The 21,531-nt window shown below is 40.9% G+C and overlaps 1 protein-coding gene across 5 annotated transcripts in view; it reads right to left on the bottom strand.

Moving 5' to 3' along the window:
• Positions 1-6,592, bottom strand: part of Tasor2 (transcription activation suppressor family member 2) — a 46,651-nt gene extending 40,059 nt beyond the window's left edge. For 3 of the 5 annotated variants that reach the window (XM_028769899.1, XM_028769900.1, XM_028769901.1), the window contains exon 1: positions 6,275-6,510. The gene's annotated coding sequence lies outside the window, so the exon portion shown is untranslated. Of the gene's footprint in view, positions 1-6,274 lie in introns of all 5 variants that reach the window. The other 2 variants (XM_028769898.1, XM_028769902.1) reach the window with 1 other exon arrangement.
• Positions 6,593-21,531: the final 14,939 nt, after the last annotated feature.

Genomic DNA, 21,531 nt, shown 5'->3' with positions numbered 1-21,531 from the left:
CAAAAAGTTCATACTTGGACAACTAAACTGAATAACACCCCCCACCCCCATTGTACTACATTTATGGATTTTTTGTTTGCCGCACAAAATCCATAAAAAAAGCTTGTTCCACAGAAAAATATTAGTTTGTTCTAAAAGCAATAACATATTGAAATGCTTTTATTCCAAGTCTTTAACTGTTAATAACACAGAAATTATGCTTACAGGAATAATTTTCTCTCTGAAAAAAATATTTTGAGACAAAAAGCAGAGATCATATAGTTGCATATTTGCTTTGATACAATAAAAGTAAAATAAAATAAAATCACTCCACACCCTAAATTAGTAATCTATTCATTAAGCAAAATAGTCTCTATTGTAGCGAAACAAATAGAAGGAACTCAGATTAGAAATCAAAGACATGAGAAAAAAATATCAGTACCATAACTGTGAAGGAATATGTAGACCAAGAAGCATATTATGTTGTATTTACTATAAAGAAGATAATTTGAACTCTCTAGCAAATTATTTAAATTCATACAGAATTATGTAATTATGTGCTATTTCAAAATAGCAAATACATTTAGATATTTCAATTTACCCAGTGGCAGCTGCCTTTAAAAAAAAAAGTGGGGGAACTGGAAAGTATATCCACTGAATTAAAAAATTGTATGTACAAATTATGACTTATTCATCTGACTGCAAGTTGGTTAGATTAAGTTGAATATTCAACTTTAAAAATAAATGTAACTTATATCTATTTTTCATGTGTTTTTATGTGTTGGAGAGTACACCATAGTATATATATTAGAAGGCAACCTGAAGGAGTTGGTTCTGTCCTTTCACCATGTAGGTTCAAGGAATCAAACTTAGGGAGGGACATCAGGTTTGGTAGCAAGTGAGCTATCCACTGAGCATTCTCACCCCTTCCTCCTTGATACATGGTTCCTCTTATTCTTTAGCCCCAGCTGGTCTTTGAACTTGCAGTGATCTGCCTGTTTTAGCCTCTTAAGTGCAATATTTAACTCCTGAAGATTATTTTTAATATTCTCCAAATTTGACCTTCTATAAAGTTTCTGATCAGGCTGATACTTATAATTTTTAAAATATTTTTTTGTTTTGACATGATGCCCAAAAGGTAAATTGTTAAAGATCATATATTTTGATTCAAATTATTTTAAAATGTATGTAGTTGTATGTATTCTTTCACCCTGTAGTGTGATACTGGGGATCCAACGTGCTAAATACTCTATTACTGAGCCACACCCCCTAGTCCTTTATGGTAACTTTTTAAAGACATCCATATAAACTCTGTGGCCAATGTTCTAACTTATCAAGTTGGGTTTATGAACTTATGCTTTAGCATTAAACTATTAATTTTCAATGAAGCAACAGTACCAAACTCATTGATATGTTGAGTACCTCCCAAAAAGATATTAAGTGGTTTTTCTCAGAAAATATCTTTTAAAAAACAAAACAAATGACGAGCAGTGGTGGCGCATGCCTTTAATCCCAGCACTTGGGAGGCAGAGGCAGGTGGATTTCTGAGTTCGAGGCCAGCCTGGTCTATAGAGTGAGTTCCAGGACAGCCAGGGCTACACAGAGAAACCCTGTCTCGAAAAACCAAACCAAACCAAACCAAACCAAAAAAACAAACAAACAAAAAAAACCACCCCATTTTTCAGGAACAACTACATTTTAAAGTCCATCTTTGATTCTTTCAGTTATTATTTTAACAAAGCAAGGGGCAGAGATAACATCATTTTTTTAAAAATCATTTTTAAACTGCTTTCATCACTATACATATATTTCACCCCAAATGCCCTGAACACAGAGGTGAAATAGGTCCTGTAGCCAAATGAACTAGAGCTGGTGTCAAATAGCTCTTGTCCTAAGAGGAAGTAGCTACATATTAAAGGGTGTATTTCATCAAGCAACAGTGTATTGACAATTAGCAAGAGATTTACTTCTCCAATTAAATGTTATTATATTTTATTAAATGAAAACAGAAGTATGCCCTAGGCAGATTTCTTATGACAAAAGCAGTAATTAGATCAGAAACCAATTTTAAAAAGACAAAACGAAAAAGCAGAAGACAGGAGAATATTGTCAAGAGCTTAGCACCAGGCTGGATCAAGACTTGGTCTAGCAAGTGTTTTCTATAATGATGTATGCCTATCTTAACTCGAAGTTACTTTGAGGCCAGAAGCTGCAGGCCTCTGGATCTACTGACACTTGTTGCTAACAGCTGAGTAAAGGAGTTATTGCTATTGCTCCCTTCTCAGACCAGGCAGCCAGAAGCCCTTCACTGGCCTGGCTGGTTAACTCTTTGTGAACCAGAGAGGAAGGAAAGGAAAAGAATTAAAATTCTTTACACAGACAAATATGCAGACACATATATATTCATACACACATTTACATTTTTATTCACATTTTCATTTACATGTTAACACAGATACATTTTTATGGGCCCAACCACCTGTCTCATACACTCCACAAGTATTCATGCATATTTACATATACACAGATATTTACACACTTACATACAAACAGACTTATATATTTAAAACTTTTTTTTTAAAATTCCAGCTACTGGAGAGATGGGCAGTTCAGTTCTTAGCACCCATGTTGAGTGTAGCTCCAGATCCATCCTCTTCTGCCCTTCACAGGTACCTACCTGCCCTAGAGTGCACAAACCCTCATATTCATATATATATATATGTATATATACATATATATATATATATAAACTTAAATAATGAAATCTTAAAAAAATTCCAGCCAAGCATGGTGGGGCATACCTGTAATTCCAGAAACTCAAGAAACATGGCAGAGAAATCATAAGTACAGGGCAGTATGAGTGACAAAGTCTCAAAAAGAAAATATATTCTAACAGATACTCTTTTATACTTATTAGTGATGCTAGGAATTAATCCAGGGTGGCACACATACTAGGTATATAACCTATTACTCAGCATTTACAGCCCTTAAAACAGAAAAGTACAGGGCTGAGGATATGGCTTAAGGGTGGCTTGGTCTGTATTAAACTTTGGATTCAATTCTTAGTACCACAAAATAAACACACAAAATACAAAAGTGTATATACCATCTAGTTATATCAAAATAGTTTAGTGAAAAATTAAAAATAAACATTTTTCATTGGTAAGATTAATATAAGTATAAATTAGAGGTAAGATAAATCAAAACCAGTTGGGTAGTAATAAGAAATAGTCAATATTAAAATTAAAAGATGTAAAATAATAAAACATTTAAATAGGTAAGAGGGTACCTGTAATAACTCTGACAAATACTAAGACAAAGTCCTAAAAAACATATGACAGAGTCCTAGAAAAATCTAATTTAACAAATGTGACTCCCTGAAGATATATACATGTTACTATGTATACTATTAGTATTAATATATTATATATAGTAGTTATATATTAAATATATATCATACATGCACATGCACGCGCACACATATTTATTATTATTTGGAAGATCTATGCAATTTAGGGAACTGGTATTTTCCAAATGACTAACACAGGAATGAAAGCCCTCTCAAGTACAAGCTTGATAAATGGAAACTATTATCTAAATTGATGAATACCAAAAAGCCCACATCTATGAGAAATTAAAATGTTCCTCCCTCCTTTTCCAACCACTGGGCTAGAGAATACCAGACAATTTTGCCATATATTTCAACTAAATCAATCTGTACAACAAAGTGCAGAAATACCTGAGCAATTAAAGGTGACAATGATGTATTTGTAAACACATTGTACAAGGTTAGTCTTATCACTAATATATTTTGAAAGGTCAATAGCTATCTTTCATCAAAAATGTTATTTAAGTAAAGATGTAATCAATATATTTGAAAATAATCAATTTAACATCTAATGTAGTAATTATCAATAGATATAACTGCAGTATGCAATATTTTTACAAATGTCGAGGAACTGGCTGGGGATGTAGACCAGTGCTTGTCTAGAATATACAAAGCCCTGTCTCAGTCACCAGCATGGCATAAATCCAGCATGGCAGTGTGTTTGTAATCCCAGCATTTTAGAAGCCCCATCAGGAAGATCAAGAGTTCAATTCCAGCCTTTGCTATATATCAAGTTCAAGGGTAGCCTGGGCTATAATTTAAAAAAAAAATGTGTAAAGGAGCATGGACACATGCTGTAACATAAATTTTGGAACGTAAAACAAAATATAAAGTATGATTCCCTAAGTTCAAAACAGGTCAAGATATGTTAGTTAATGGTGGAAGTTCAAGGAATACTTTCCTTCTAGAAAAGACACACAATCAAATTCTAGGTACCTGTAATGCACTATTTAAGCAATGTGCAGAAACAGCCTGTTTGGTTTTTGTTTTTTTGTTTTGTTTTTGGTAGACACATTTTCACACACAATAAAAATATATTCTTAAAAGGAAAAAAAAATCCCTTTTCTTAAACAAATCTATAAATGCAATGAATAAGCTATACAATGCAAACACAAATATCGCAATGTGGTTTTCTATAGAGATTGAGATGATTTGTCTGGAAGAAACAAAGAAGAATCCAGAGCTTTCCCTGGTCCCCACTCCCCAAAAGAAAGTATCAATGTATATTATAAAGCTACCATAACTAAAACAGTATGGTAACAAATAGGGCAAAGCAGAGTGCTCAGACTCATCATAAACAAGGGATATTGGACTGTCTCAAATGTTTGACTTTCCTATTCACTAGGAAAGATTAAAAAGAGATTTTTTTTCAATTATTAGATGGGTTAAGATATTTAGAAAGCATTGTTACCATCCAGTGCTGACTAACAGAGTAATAAAAACCATACCTAAGGGAATGAAAACTTAAAAGTAAAATCATGCCAGGGCATTTAACAGACTACCTAGCATTATCATAAGAATTTGATTTTACAAGCAGTTATCAGAAGCACCTAAACCCTGTTTATAATAGCTGCAGAGAAACAAAAAAAAAAAACCAAAACAACAACAACAACAAAACAGCTCTATAGAACTGTTATAAGAAAATCTTAAAAAAAGAAAAAAGAAAAGAAAATCTTAAAAATGTCCACTGACAAGACATGAAGGATAAACATGTCCAATAATATTTGTGCTAAACAGATATGCTACAGGTAACAAGTAGTATCAGGTAAGTTTCCTGGCAGTTTTCAAATTTCAATTTACTTACGCAAATGTTTGGACCAGATGTCATTTATCTTTATTTAAAAGAATGTACGAAATGAACTGGCAACACACTTCAAACATTATCTTCCTTAAAACAGTAATTGACAACTATTCGGTTATCTTTTATTTTTTCTAACTTGGCTGGCTAGGTATTGATGTACACTGCTAACACTGGAGCTATTCTTTACTAAACAATTTTCCAATACGGGAGAATTCGCTTACACTATCAGGTATATGTGCTTTGTCCTAAACCTCTTCGGTAGGATTTCCAACAACCTCAGATTCTATACTAGGACACATTCACCCCCGCCTTCCTTTAGCTCTTCTGAGGGGAAACACTGTGAGTCCTCATTTATATACAGGTCATTTATATACAGGTTTAGGAAAGACTTTCATTAACTTCCCCGTTCTAAGTTTACCTTGAGAAAAAATACAGTAGAGAGTAGCTTAAAGTAAGGCGCGTCAAATTGCTAAACCGAGATTAAGGGAGACCCGAGACCTTTCAAACTAGCTCCAGTTTTGAAAGTCAAGCCACGTTTTCCTACCAAGTGCCGTTTGCTACTCCCCTCTAACCAACTTCGGGGCAAAATTCCTTCAACGCTGCTGCAGCCGGTTGCTGTCTTCCATATGGGTAGGCCCATTCACACGTAATAAAGAAGTAAACCATGTCATGCGTTGCCTTGGATTCTACAGAATCCAGAAACCCGACCTCAGGGTTTCCCCCAAACCCCTCAGGAGGATGAGCTAGGCTAACTCCAACCAAGGGAAAACTTCAGTGCAGAACTGATCACATCCCTTGGGGATGGAGCTGCCCTGTGACAGGTGACACAAACAAAACGCGCCTGGCTCTCTGCCTCAGAGTGCAGACATCCATTCCGGCGCCCTCCACGGGCTTGGGAGAAACCCTGTCTAACCTTACTCTCTCCAAGTCGGAGGGAAGGAGCGTGGGGGCCCCGCATCCCAGGCGACCGAGGCGTCTGCCCAGTGGCCCCGCGCGCCGCCGCGCCCGCCCACCAGCCCTGTCACCACACGCGCCCCGCGAGCCCCGCTCTTCCCTCCCCACGGGGGTCCTCGCCCGAGACGCCCGAACACCTGCGGGAGCGTTACCTGTCCCCGGCGCGGGCGCCTTCTCTGAGGAGTGGAGCTCAGCGCTCAGTGTCCTTCCCATGCTTTTCCAGCCCGTCCCTTTCTCCTCCTGGCCCCTCTCCTTGCCGTGTCTCCCGACGTCGCCTCACGAACCCAGGTGTCCCGGCCGCGCGCGCACGCTCCGCTCCCTCACTCAGCCTGACGGGCGGGAAGCAGCTTCCGAGACAAGCCAGACCTGGGAAGCTGTCCGCTCTCCAGCCCCCGGGTACCAGCAACCGGAAGTGAAACCTCGTGAACAAGGAGAAAGGGAGGGGGCTCAGAAGACAGAAAGTGAAAACTAAAGCGCCGTGGTCGCGTCACGGGGGCCAATCACAGGGAGCGCGCCAAAGCGCAGGCGCGACGGCCGGCGGCGTCCACGTTGCTCTTGCTTTTTCCTTATGCGCAGGCGTGCGAGAAGGGCAAGGCTAGCTCTGGATTGGACGACCCAGTCGTCCCTGGCTTCTCGCGAGATTTAGGTGGCCGGATATAGAAGGCGTGCACAGGAAGTGAAGAGTTTCCGCCGGAACCTCCTCTAGTGTATTGTGGGCTACTCATGGCCGATTTCTGGGTTTTTCTGTACCAGGTGCTATAATGGGTCAGGACAAGATAGTACAGAGACGCTTCCATCTTGTATCCTTGCTGAGGCCATTTTAAGGTTAACTAAAAATGATTTCCTTGATGGAAAATTACCCAACTATTCTAGGACTTGAGGCCAAGATGGCACAGCTAACTTAGTTTCTGTCAAACTGTTTGCTTGTCTAAACCTCCCCCTGCAACTACTGAATGAGATACAGGATGCAGTTTTGCTTTTAAAAGCCCCTTAGTGTAAGGAAGATGTAAATGCTCAGGACTACACTTAGGTCCGAAAACCTGAGTATAGTCCTAGCTGGCTGTAGTAAAGACAATCTACTAGCTACAAATTGAAGGTCATCTCCAGTGACTCTGGTGATGCCGGTTGGTCTAGCCCAACTGCCACATCTCACTGTTGTTGAGTTTGCTGAATGTTAAATCCATACAAAACTTAAGTTCATTGTGGGAGTTCTCCAGACTAACTTGAAGTTTATTGTTTACATGAAGAGTGTTGAGGTGACCATAAGTAACAATTCAAGTCTATCCTTACTACAGATAAGGACCACTGAGAGAAATTAAGCTGTACCAAGAATCTTGTGCCATGGGTTGAAGATTTGTTAAGATGAGATTTAGTCATTCAATGAGCTAGTATATGTGTGGCAAATTCCGTATTAAAAACTGTGATTGTCATGAGCAAGGTAAAGAAGGACCCTACTCATAACTGATTTCATTGTAGAGGTGAATTAAATTATAAGCTACCACAATTGTGTCAGGTAATAACATGGTGTGAAAATGAATGAAATGGTAGTAAATGGAGTTGGAGGCAGGAGACTGGAATGGAAGAAGGAAAACACCAAAGATTTAACAAAAATGGGATATTTGAAGTCAAAATCCAAAGATGGTGACCAAATGAACATTGGAGGTAGAGATACTTGAGCAGAAAGGAAACCAAGTGTAAAGCACCCCAACAGTGAAAATGTGTTCAAGATTTCAATAAGACTGCTATGAAAGTGAAAACATTCATGATATCCAAGGGCTAAGAAGTCAGGAAAATACCTACCACACAAGCATGAGGAGTTGAGTTCTATCCCCATAAGTAATGTAAGGGATAAAGGTGGCCCAGTTTATAATGCCAGCATTGAGGAAGAGGAAGCAGGCAATCCCTGTCTAGTCTTGTTGGGAGCCGACTCTGAGCAGAACTCGGCTATCATCTTTGCAGCCATATCGAGCCATATACCCTGACAAGAGACTTGTTTTCAACAGCCTACAACAGCTGAGCACACTCTGATAAACATGTTTTTCTCCTATATCTTGTTTTGTTGTTTATTGCCCCCAGCTGCTAGGTGCATGTGGTAAAGTCTCTTCAGTTGCGTTCCCCTGCTTATGCTTATATATACCCATGATTTCCTTTGAATAAAGGCGAGACTCAAGGAGAGATTCGACCAGACTCTGTCTTATTTCTTCGAGTCTCTTGTCCCTCTGTCCCCACTCTCTTGCTAGACCCTGACCCACAGATTGAAGCAGCAGCTCGGGCAGATATAGGGTGACCCCCGAACGTGGGGTGAATGGGCAGTTACATAGTCTACTTGTGAATCCAAGGCCAATGAGAGATCTTATCTTAAAAAATACTTTAGACAGGTCCTGAGAAATAACACCCAAGGTTGGCCTCTGATCTCTACACACTTTGTACATAAGTACCCACACACTTACAAACATGCACCTGAACACATCTCTCACACACATAATACCCTTCCTTAATCACTGTTCTATTGATGTGAAGAGACACTATATCTTAGGGTTTTACTGCTGTGAACAGACACCATGACCTGACCAAGGCAACTCTTATAAAGAGAACATTTAATTGGGCTGGCTGACAGGTTCATAGGTTCAGTCCCTTATCATCAAGGAAGGAACATGGCAGCATTTGGGCAGGTATGGTGCAGGCAGAGCTGAGAGTTCTACATCTTCATCTGAAGGCTGCTAGCAGAATACTGGCTTCCAGGCAGCTAGGATGAGGGTCTTCAAGCCCGCACCCACAGTGACACACCTATTCCAACTAGGTCACACCTACTCCAACGGGGCCACACCTTCTAATAGTGCCTTTCCCTGAGCAAAGCATGTACAAACCATGACATTCCACTCCCTGGGCCCTATAGGCTTGTTCAAATATATGAGTCTATCGGAGCCATACTTAAACATACAATAATGCAAAATACATTTAGTCCAACTTCAAAACTCCCAATAGTCTATAGCAGTCTCAAGTTCAAAGTCTCTTCTGAGATTCATCTAATCACTTAACTGTAATCCCCAAAGCAAGACAGGAAACCAGCTAGGCAAACTCCAAACTCTACATCTCCATGGCTGATGTCAAAGCAGTCTTCAGATCTCCAATTCCTTTTTCATCTTTGTTGACTGCAACAAACTTCTTTTTTCTGTGCTGGTTCCACTCTCTGTTAGCAGCTTTCCTCAGCAGATAGACCACGGCTCTGGCATCTCAAACTTCAATGTTACAGCTTCTTATTTCAATGTCTGGATTCACACATGATCTTCTGGGCTCCTCCAAAGGGCTAATGTCACTTCTCCAGCTCTGCCCTCTGTAGCACTCTAAGCTCAGGTTGATTCATTCCACTGCCACTGCTGTTCTTGTTAATCATCTCATGGTATTGGCATCTCCAATACACTGGGGTCTTCCACTGCAACTAGGCTTCACCAATAGCCTCTCATAGGCTCCTTTCATGGTGCCAAGCCTCAAATCCTTTGCATGATTCCTTCAGTCCTAGGACATCAACTGAGGTTGCACTTTCACCATGGCCCTCCATGGCCTCTCACAGTTCCAAGCCTCAGCTGTTCTTCATGCCTTCAAAACCAGTACCACCTGGGTAACTCTTAAACATTACTAAGTACATCTGCTGAAGGAGGTACAACCTTGGCTATCTCTGGAACACAGCTTCTTTTTGTTCTCAGAAAACACTTCCCAGAAGATTCCACCTCAGTGATACTGGTCTCTTAATCACTACTAATTTCTTAGTTCCAGCTAACCAGCATCAATTGTACCAGTAGTCCCTTTTATTCTGGACTCTAAAGCCAGAGCTATGTGGCCAAAGCTGCCATGTTCTGCTGCTTGCTGAGGCTGGATCATGGCCACTTTGTTATATTACATTATCACCAGCTTTCTGTTTTCCAACTCCTTCACTGCCTAAACCTGGCTGTCCTGGAACTTGTGTAGACTGACTTTGAACTCAGATCTACATGCCTGTCTCCTAAGCACTGGGATTAAAAGTGTGGTCTAGCAGGCCTAGATTTAAATTTTTCTCCACCTAGAATCTACTCTTTTCTAGGCTGGCCTTGAATTCAGAGATCTGCTTGTCTTTGCCTCCTGGGATTAAAGGTTTGTACTACCATGCTTGGATCTAAATTTAGCTGGGTAGAATTTTGCCCCGAGGTCATTACTCCCTTAACTCAATTTAATATCCTTGAACATGGGATTCTGGTCCATTTCATTTCCTGATGCCCCTTTAATACTTCAACCATATATTTTATATTTTTCCTTTCTCAGCTTGCTATGATTGTTTAAAATACTCTTCATGAGACTTCACCAGAAAACAAAGTCTATGATGGATGTTTCTGAGACTCCCTTTGTCAATGCAATTAATCTGAGTCTCTTTACCTTAACCCCCAGCAGACTCTTCAGACAAGGGCAAAAAGTAGCCACATTCTTCACCAAATACCACAAAACAGTCTCTAGGCCACATACTGAAATTCTCCACTAAAACCTCCTCAGCCAGGTCTGCACAATTCAAATCACTCTCAGTAACAAATTCTTCCATATTCCTACTAGGATATTCCACTAAGCCCCATTTAAAGCATTCCACTGCTTCCCAAATCCAAATAAAAGCATGGTCAGGCCTATCACAGCAATATCCCACTCCTGGTACCCACTTCTGTCTTAGGGTTTTATGACTGTGAACAGACATCATGACCAAGACAACTCTTATAAGGACTACATTTAATTGGGGCTGGCTTACAGGTTCAGATGTTCAGTCCTTTATCAAGGAGGGAACATGGCAGCATCCTGGCAGGCATGGTGCAGGAAGAAGTGAAAATTCTACATCTTCATCTGAAGGCTTCTAGCAGAATACTGACTTCCAGGCAGTTAGGATGAGGGTCTTAAAGCCCACACCCACAGTAGTACACCTACTCCAACAGGGGCACTCCTTCTAATAGTGCCACTCCCTCAGCCAAGCATGTACAAACCATCACACACCAATACCAAGGCAACTCATAAAATAAAGCATTTATATAATTGAGGTCTTGCTTATAGTTCCATTATCATCAAGACAGAGAGCATGGTGGCATACAGGCAGATGCTGGAGCAATAGCAGAGAGCTAAGTTATGGTCTTAGGTAGAAAGAGAAAAGAGGGCTGTTGAAACCTCAAAATCTATCCCCAGTGACATGTCATTCCACCCCTACCAAGGCCATGTCAGACATGGCACTGACTGTAACCAATATTTCTCTAATTGGAGTTAAGTCTTTCTCAATAAGATAGTGGTCATGCCTGGTACTGGAAACCTAGCCAATTACCCGCAGCTGGTGATGTTAGTATTCTGTCTAAACTCCACCTCCACAATTACCTGGCAGCAGCCAGGTATGTTCCTCCCCACAGTTACCTGGCAACAGGCAGGTAGGCCTGCCCACTATAAAAGGGGCTACCTGCCCCCTCCTCTCTCCCTTGACCCCATGCCTGCAGGCTCTCCTCTGCCCCCTACCCCCTTCTCTTCTCCCTCTCTCCACGTGGTCATGGCTGGCCTCTACTTCTCTACCTCTCTGCTCTCTCTCTCTCTCTCTCTCTCTCTCTCTCTCTCTCTCTCTCTCGTAATAAACCCAAACCCCCCTTCGTGGAACCGTCTGGTCTGCTGTGGTCTGTTCCAAGCTTCAATAAATCTAACAATGGTCCCGTGACTCAGATATGAAGACTTCGGGTACCCCGAGACCCGTGCAGCCACCGGCTCCGGCAGCTGTCACTGTGCAAGATGGAGACAACACCACCGCTGCCACTGCTACACCACTCAGACTTCATCTGCTCAATCACACACCTCTTTCTAATTTTCTTTTTTAATTAAACCAAAACGGGGAAATGTTAGTATTCTGTCTAGACTCCACCTCCACAATTACCTGGCAGCAGCCAGGTATGCTCCGCCCCACAGTTAACTGGCAACAGCTGGGTAGGCCTGCCCACTATAAAAGGGGCTGCCTGCCGCCTCCTCCCTCTCTTGCCCCCTTACTCCTGTGCCTGCAGGTTGCCCTTTCCCTTCCCCCCTTCCCTTCCCCCTCTCCACATGGTCATGGCCAGCCTCTACTCCTCTCCCTCTCTGCTCTCTCTCTCTCCTCTTCCCTATCTCCTGAATAAACTCCTCCTCGTGGAACCGCCTGGTCTGCTGTGGTCTGTTCCAAGCTGCGCACGATAGATCTAACAGGTGATGTCATGGATGTTGGAGAACCATGACCACTTTTTTATCAGCCTAATCCCTAACTATATTTATTTATATAGCCACAGATAACTATAGTCCTCATCTCACATCAGGGAAACTTTTCTGTGCAACTGACCATTACAGAAGACCATAACCAATCAAAATGCAGAGCTGTGAAGCCCAGCCTCAATGGTTACTTCTACAATACAACTCCAGTACCTAAGACCCAGGGAACACTGTGGAAATGTGGATGGAAAGATTATAGAGCTAACATGAAAGGAGGGAATCCCAGAAGGCCTCAGCTGTACAGAAAGGCCTACAGGCAACTAAAAAAGACTGAAAGCAGGAGATATTGTTTTCCCCTGAAAAGAGCACACCAATTGGTTATCCCATACTAAAAATGGCCATCCCTGAAAACATACAAGTAATATACAAACAGGGAAGGTTATACTTACATAATTAGGAGTATATGTGAGCCAGGCGCTGGTGGCAACACACCTTTGATCCCAGCACTTGGGAGGCAGAGGTAAGCAGATTTCTGAGTTCAAAGCCAGCCTGGTCTACAGAGTGAGTTCCAGCACAGCCAGGGCTACACAGAGAAACCCTGTCTTGAAAAACCAAAAAAGAAAAAGAAAAAAGAAAGTGTGTGTGTGGTGTGTACGTGTGTATCAACAGTTAATGAAAGAATAGGCAATAAATTTGAAAAAGAGCAAGGAGAAGTGTAGGGAAGGGGTTGGAAGGAGGAAAGGGGAAATTATATAATGCTATTAATCTCCAAAAAGTAAACAAAATAGTTTTTTTAAAAAGAAAATTATCAGCTGGGCATGGTGGTGCATGCCTCGAATCCCAGCACTTGGGAGGCAGAGGTAGGTGAATCTCTGTGACTTCGAGGCCAGTCCAGTGGAACATACAAAGTGAGTTCCAGGACAGCCAGTGCTATACACAGGGAAACCCTGTCTCAAAAAAGAAAAAGAAAGAAAGAAAGAAAGAAAGAAAGAAAGAAAGAAAGAAAGAAAGAAAGAAAAGAAAAGAAAAAGAAAGAAAGACAGAAAAGAAAGCCTCCTGGGGGTAGAGGACCCAGGTTCTATTTCAATAATCCACATAGTGAGTTACAACCTTCTATTACTCCAGTTCCAAGAGAACTGATATCTTCCTCTGACTTCCAATGACACCAGGTGATGTGTTTATAAAAAGATAAAGAGATAAGGAGAGTATGTTCAGTGGGTGTGTGGAGAGGTATAGGGGAAGGGAGTGTGACAGCGGGGCCCCAGGAGGGTAGTAGAGGCAGAGAGAGAGAGAGAGAGAGAGAGAGAGAGAGAGAGAGAGAGAGAACAGAGAAGTCAAGGTGGGCCATGACCACGTGGAGGGGGGGAGGGAAGGGGTAAGGGGTGAGGGGACAGAGGGAAGCTAGAGGCAAGAGATCGAGAGAGCGAGGAGGGGGCAAGCAGCCCCTTTTATAGTGGGCAGGCCTACCTGGCTATTGCCAGGTAACTGTGGAGGTGGAGACAGAATACTAACACCAGGCACCTAAGTGGTGCCCAGCTATATGTGTAGGCAAAACAGATACATAATTATTTTCAACTAAAGCCTACTGTTGAGTCCTGTTTAGTCCAAGAAGTGAGTACAACAAAATAAAGGAGCATAGCAACAAAAAATTAACTCAGTAGCAAAAATACGGTGGATGTGTAATCATTATATTATTGGAAAGTAACAGAGGGGTAAAGTAGACGGGTAGAGTCTTAGTAAGAATCAGTCCTTCCAGGGAATGAATTACTTATTTTTCCTACTAAGAAAGAATAGCTTAGTGGGGCTGGAGAGATGGCTCAGCAGTTAAGAGTACTGACTGCTCTTCCAGAGGTCCTGAGTTCAATTCCCAGCAACCCATGGTGGCTATCAACCATCTGTAATGGGATCTGACACCCTCTTCTGGTATGTTTGAGGACAGTGACAGTGTATTCACATATATAAAATAAATCTTTAAAAAAACAGCTTAGTATTGACTTAGTCGAGTGTTTCGTTATCAGTCTTACACAGATCTATACTGAAAAGGAGCAAGCTGGACAAAGAAAAGTGCAAAATGTATGGCTCAAGGAGAAAGGGTAGCAGGAAATGTCAGGTTGGAGCTAAGCCTGGTGATCTAGGAGACAAAAGTTTGAAGAAAAGCCTAATTCTAAATGAAATAAAGGGAGTGGTGACTTCAGGGCAAAACCTCACCCAGCCAAGCTCTCAAACCCTGGAAGGAACAAAGGAAGGCTGCAGCAGTGATGGAAACCATCAAAAACAGAAAGCTCATGCAAATCACACTGAAGGAGGGGCTCAAGCCCCATCTAGTAGCTTGGCAGCTTCAGGGGGAGAAGACCAGAGTTTTAGGACATTCCGGGTTTATAGGCAGAAATACAAGAAAGGGGTTGTGGAATTTCCCTTTGCAGCTAAGGAAGTCTGCTGAGCCCAGGCCTGTGTCAGGGGTGTCCCTTCATGGTGGCTCAGAGAGGCCACTGTGTAAAGCTGTGAGTATCATATTGTGTTAGAGATCCCAAGAGGTTGGAGATGCCAGACTCATGGGATATCCGAAAAGGAAAGCTGAAGACTGGGTATGGAACCAGCCCAGGAGAGAAGTTGCAGTCAACAAAGCTGACAAAAGTTGGAGATCTGAAGAGCCCTTTAACATCAGACATGAAGACGTAGAATTCGGGGTTTGCCCAGTTTAGTTGATGTGACATCAGTGCTTCACACCCCCTTTTAACAAAACAGATAAGGTGAAATTTTCAAAATCATGACTTCATTAACACTTGATACCAAGGCAAGCAGACAATGATAGGAAAACTACAGACCATATTCCTTAAAAATAAAGATGCAAAAACTCCTTAAAAAATAAAACCATGCCACCTTGTAGCCAGTGACACATAAAAAAAAAAAAAAAAAAAGACCAAACAGCATAACAGGATAAATCAATCTTAGTGAAACGGCATTTTAGTATCAATGGCAATCAACAGGATACCACTGTACGAAGTATAGTTATTACAACCAGTTCAAAATGATGTACTTGACAAAATACATCCTTTCATGATTAAAAAAAATTGATCAAACTAAGGATACTAAGAACCTTTTTTTTTTTTTAAACTAATAAAGATATATCCAAAGCACTCCTTCTTAACATGCTTACTGGAGAACCACTGAATGTCTTTACACTCTGGACAAGAACAAGACGAGATCTGTCTGTTCCCAAGAATTCTCTTCAACATTGTACTAGAACTTACAGCAAAGACAATTTGACAAGAGAATATAAAAAAATGCATTTATATGAGAAGAGAAGTAAGATACCTTTATTTGCCCTATTTGTATATGTCTAAAATCCTACAGAGTGCATATGTGTGCAGCCACAATTAGAACCAGTAAGTGAATTCAGCGAGGTTGTAGAATACCATTTTTTTAAAATCCATTACCAACCATGGTTTCTATATTTTATACTGAAGAATATTAAATTTAAGAAAGGCATTTCCAACAGTCTAAAAAACTAAGTTATTTAGAAATAGATTTCACAAAAGAATTGGAAGACGTGTATCGAAAGCTACAAAGCAATTTTGAAAGAAAGTAAGACAGAAATAGAAATAATTAAGCAGTTATCCCATGTGTCAAAGGCCAACTATTATATCACAGGGTGTTAGTATTCTGTCTAAACTCCACCTCCACAGTTATCTGGCAACACCCAGGTATGCTCCTCCCCACAGTTACCTGGCAACAGCCAGGTAGGCGTGCCCACTATAAAAGGGGCTGCTTACCCCCTCCTCTCTCTCTTGCTCTCTGGCTCTCTTGCCTCTAGCTTCTCTTTGTCCCCTCGCCTCTCCCCCTTCCCCTCCCGCACTCTCCACATGGTCACGGCTGGCCTCCACTTCTCTCTCTCCTCTCTCTCTCCCTCTTTCTCCACCATCTTCCTCTATTTCTCTCCCCCAACCTTTGCCCTTTGCCCTGAATAATCCCCCTCCCCTTTGGAACCATTTGGTCTGGTGTTGTCTGTTCTAAGCTGCACGCCAAAATCTAACACAGGGCTAATCCAAAAAAAGGCACAAAGGTGTGGAGTTGGTGACTGGGGTTGGAGCTAATAGCACTGACCAGGGATCCGAATTAGAAGGGCTTATGATGGTCATTTCAGATAGCAACTGATGGAGGGCTGCTGCCTATGGCAAACAGCAATTAGAGAAAAGAAAGAGAAAAAGAGATTAATTAGAGAAAAATCACACACACACACACACACAGAATAGATTAAACAAAGTAATCTCCAATAACTTAACACATACAAATACATACATACAGCCATATAGATAGACTGACGGACAGACATATATACATTCACACATTGAATGGATGTGTGAGCAAAGCTTCAACAAACAGACTCCAGCCATTTTACACATACACATATACACATCATGTATACATATATACATATATACACATTTGGTGGATGGAACAAAGCTTCAACAAGCACCAGCCACTTCACACACACACACACACACACACACGCACACACACGCACACATACACACATTTGGTGGATGGATGCACAGAGTAAAGCTCCAACAACTCTAGTTTTTCTCCCACAGCTTATGTATCCCAGTAAAATATTTTAAGTAGTACAGAAATGCAGTGTGATTACATTCTATTTTTCTTCTAGTGAATGACTGAAAGTTCCCCAATACCTTTACATGAAAAAAAATTACTTACCAAAGGTAAAGAAAACAAACCATTCCCAAGAACCTACTAACATTCATAACTAAGCAGCTTGCTTTAGATTAACAAAGTGTGAGCAATCAAGATAATTTTCTCAACCAGTTTTTCTTATTGGCAGGCAGCAACTTGCAATAACTAAGAAAGGATTATTATTTTTTCTTAAAAAATAATCTCATGCCGGGCGGTGGTGGTGCACGCCTTTAATCCCAGCACTTAGGAGGCAGAGACAGGCAGATTTCTGAGTTCGAGGCCAGCCTGGTCTACAGAGTGAGTTCCAGGACAGCCAGGGCTACACAGAGAAACCCTGTCTTGAAAAACAAAAAAACAAAACAAAAAAAAAGAATCACAAATCTGAATTTTTATATAGAAACAATCATTGCTACTTTAAACCCTCAGAATGTGCATTTATTCATCAGAAAACTTTATTAAATCATATCAAGAAGCTGAGGGCAAAATAGGTAGAAGAAAGCAATCATCACCAGTCCAGCCTCAGTGAGAGTCACGTCAGCCAGTGCTAGTTAGACTGCTATTGTCCTTGTTCCCTAATCTCACAAAGTCCCTAGCTCAAGTAATAAGAGTATTTTTTTTCTGAACTTCAAATTGTTTCCTAAGATTTTCTACATTAGATCTAGTAGCAAAAACATCTCAACATCTTCACTAACAATTTTACTTTTCCAAATGCTTTCTAAGGGGGATGGTCATTGCTGACAGTCTACATCTGTAAGTTCTTTCCTAGGGTGGTGACTGAATCATTACTCTGTTTCAGCAGCAATGCCTGAAAGAGATCAAGCACTATTATTGTGAGTGCCAGAGATACTGCCCAGTGAGTGGAAGTCCCCCTTAGAGTTTTCATACAGTTCTTAGATTAAGAGGAATGTGAAGGCAACAAGCGGAGCAGAACTCCACAACAGTCTTCATGAAGACTTCAGGACACGTAGTCCCCTGGCGTACCTGCCTGAGGCACACCCATTCTGACTGAGCTGGGCTGCATTCCATGAGTTGTTCATCCTGCATGGCCCTTGACACTCATACTTTGACTCAAAACATTAAATACTCTTAAGAAAGACAGTGCCTCCCCAACGACCTGTAGGTTAAATGCATTCTTGAACAAAATCCCAACTTGTTTTTCTGTTGGTCAAAATAAGTCATTTTATCTTATAACTCAGGTGAATGCTACAGGTCTTTGTTTGTTTGTTTGTCCCCTCCCCCATCTTCCCTCGCTCTGTTCCCAAAGGTTTATTTATTATATGTAGTACACTGTAGCTGTCTTTAGTCACCTCATAAGAGGGTATCAGATCTCAATCAGAATCTCAGTTGTGAGCCACTACATGGTTGCTGGGATTTGAACTCAGGACCTCTGGAAGAGCAGTCAGTGCTCTTAACCACTGAGCCATCTCTCCAGCCCAGATACAATTCTTTCTTCCTTCCTTCCTTCCTTCCTTCCTTCCTTCCTTCCTTCCTTCCTTTCTTTCTTTCTTTCTTTTTTTTTCTTTTTTTGTTTTTCAAGACAGGGTTTCTCTGTGTAGCTCTGGCTGTCCTGGAACTCACTCTGTAGACCAGGCTGGCCTCGAACTCAGAAATCCGCCTGCCTCAGCAGCCCAAGTGCTGGGATTAAAGGCGTGCGCCACCACTGCCCGGCTGTTTTTGTTTTTTTTTCCTTTTTTGTTTTGTTTCTTATCTTTACCACTGAGGAATGGTCCTGTTTACAGTGACCCACAGGAATTTACCAGTACATTAGACTTGAGAACCGTCCCATTCTGAGTAGCCTTTCTGAAAGACCTTGTTGGATAAATATCAATTAGATACTAGCTTCTTGTCACCTTTCCCCTTTCTGAAAGCAAAAGTCAGCCACAATGTGATAAACGCAGGACTTAAAGCTATGGAGTGGGGGAGAAACTGGATCCTGGAAGCTCTTCTAAGATGGCCCCCAGGATGAGGGCCGCACTGGGGACGGATCTGATTCAGCTTTCTCAAAGTGGTTATCCTCACTCTTCATTGTGCCAGTCATATATAAGAATTGATTTTTCATGTCCTTGCTATGCCCTGTTTTTGTCAAGCTTTAACATTGGTGCCAAGTAGACAGGCATAAAATGGCATCTCATTGGGCAACTGAATGTCACTTTTTTCTCTGTGAATTCCCATTCCTATGCATTGATTAACAGTCCCACTGCTGTTTTGTCTTTTTTCCTCACTGTTCTGGAGAATGTAGCTTACAGCAGGGCTCAGCGCGCTGCAGACTTCACGCCCGCAGGGGCCTTCTTTCTGTGGTTTCTGCTCGCATTCTTTTTTTCTTTTCTTTTTTTCTTTTTTCTTTTTAAGGATTTATTTATTTTGTATATTCGAGTACACTGTAGCTGTCTTCAGACACACCAGAAGAGCACATCAGACCCCGTTACAGATGGTTGTGAGCCACCATGTAGTTGCTGAGGATTGAACACAGGACCTCTGGAAGAGCAGTCAGTGCTCTTAACCACTGAGCCATCTTTCCAGTTCTATGGGTGCATTCTCTTGTTTACTTGTGTCTTTTGTTCTTCAAACCCGTCTGATTTGAGTGAACTTAAAATGACCGTCCTCTTTTGCTTTTGTATTTGTGTGTCTTGTATAAGAAATTCATATTATGATGCTACAACAATCTTCTGTTATCATTCCGTTTTCCTTTTGTTCTTCACACCTGGTTTAACCCACGTGTAACTAATTTTGTGATGTGAGATAATTTTTTGTCTTTTTGAATACAGAATGGCATTGAGTTCATCAGAAGTTGTTGACTGAGCTCTCCTTTATTCTTCCCTTGTTAAACGTCTTCTGTTAAACTACAAGTTCTTCCGTGTGAGTTGACCTATTTCTAGGGCCATCTCTCTAGCATTCCATATTATCATACTGTTTCAGTTTCTGTGCTTCAGGGTAAGTTTTGAATTCCAATAGACAACCTAGCCCTTCAAGATCTCTCAGTTCTGGGCAGGTTAGTGTATGCCTGTAATCCTTTATATATGTGAGGTCTGAGGAGGAATGTGTGTCTAAGGCTAGCCTGGGACAATGCAGTGATATAGTGCCTCACAGCAGAAAAACAAAACACCAACTATCCCCTCAAACACCAAACCTTAGTTCCCGATATGTGGGAGTCTCTAAATGTAACACTCTCCAAATAGCTGTTATTATCTTTACAAAGTCTTACCACAGAGGTACGATTTTGAAAATTTACATGTATCCAAAAATAACTTCTGAGTGCTGTGTTGTTTTAGCTTTCTATATCTGTGACAATACTTGAGAGGAGAACTTAAATAGAGAAATTATATGTTTTGGCTCATGGTTTCAGAGGTTTCAATCCATGGCTTGTTGGCTCCATCACCCTGAGCCCGAGGCAAGGCATTCTGGCCATGATGACACAATGTAGAGGAGGAAGCTATTCACTTCACAGTGGACAGGAAGCACAGAGACGGAAAGTGGCAAGGTACAGGGCAAGATGGATCGCAAGGACACTTCCAAGTGACTTATGTCTCTAGTTGAGCTCAGGCCCTTGTAGGCAAGTCCAGCCCACGGTCCATTGGCTACATGAGGCCGAAGATAAGTATAAATGTGGCCCAAGACAAAATAATAAACTTATACAAATCATTATGAATGTTTTGAGACTTGATTTCACAGTTCTGGGGAATAAACACTATATGACCTTGTTATGTTATAGTGTGAAAAGGCTGGACATTTCTTTGGGTTTCCAGTGCTTCCCCAAGTAATGCCATCAGTTTGAGACTAGGGCTTCAGTACATGAGTATGTGGAATATGTTTTATATTCAAACCTAACAAGTAGTTAATTTAAATATGAGAAGTGTCTTTTTTTTAAAGATTTATTTATGTTATATATGTAAGTACACAGTTGCTCTCTTTAGACACATCAGAAGAGGATATCGGATCCCATTACAACAGATGGTTGTGAGCCACCATGTGGTTGCTGGGAATTGAACTCAGGACCTCTGGAAGAACTGTCAGTGTACTTAACCGCTTAGCCATCTCTCCAGCCCAAGTAGTTTAAAAATTCACTAACTTATTCAATGAATAACTTTTGCTAAATGAACACTAGAATTTTTATTAATATTGTACCGATTCTTTAATAGGTTAAAAAGATAATTGAAATTTATTTAACAGGCAATTAAAGGAGGTTAACACAAACATGGATAAAGGGATTACTATTTAGTAAATATTTTGGGAATAATTCCCTTTCAATTTAGAGAACTGTCAACTTAAATCTTATATTGTCTTTCTCTATAGTGTAACAAATTTCAATTCAGTCATTCAGTCAAAGATATAACAAAAAAACCAGAACAGCACGATATCCATAGTTTGGTCCTTGGTGAAAACATTTTGGCTATTGAAGAGAAAGGACTATGGTAGTTTGAGTATCTCTAGTCCAGGAAGCGGCACTATTTGGAGGTGTAGCCTTGTTGGAGTAGGTGTGGCCTTGTTGGAGTAGGTGTGGCCTTGT

This window comes from Grammomys surdaster, unplaced genomic scaffold (assembly GCF_004785775.1).
Source record: "Grammomys surdaster isolate TR1022 unplaced genomic scaffold, NIH_TR_1.0 194, whole genome shotgun sequence".
In the NCBI taxonomy this organism is placed as follows: domain Eukaryota; kingdom Metazoa; phylum Chordata; class Mammalia; order Rodentia; family Muridae; genus Grammomys; species Grammomys surdaster.
Note: the sequence above shows the minus strand (reverse complement) of the source record. Positions and strands in the feature narration are given on the sequence as shown.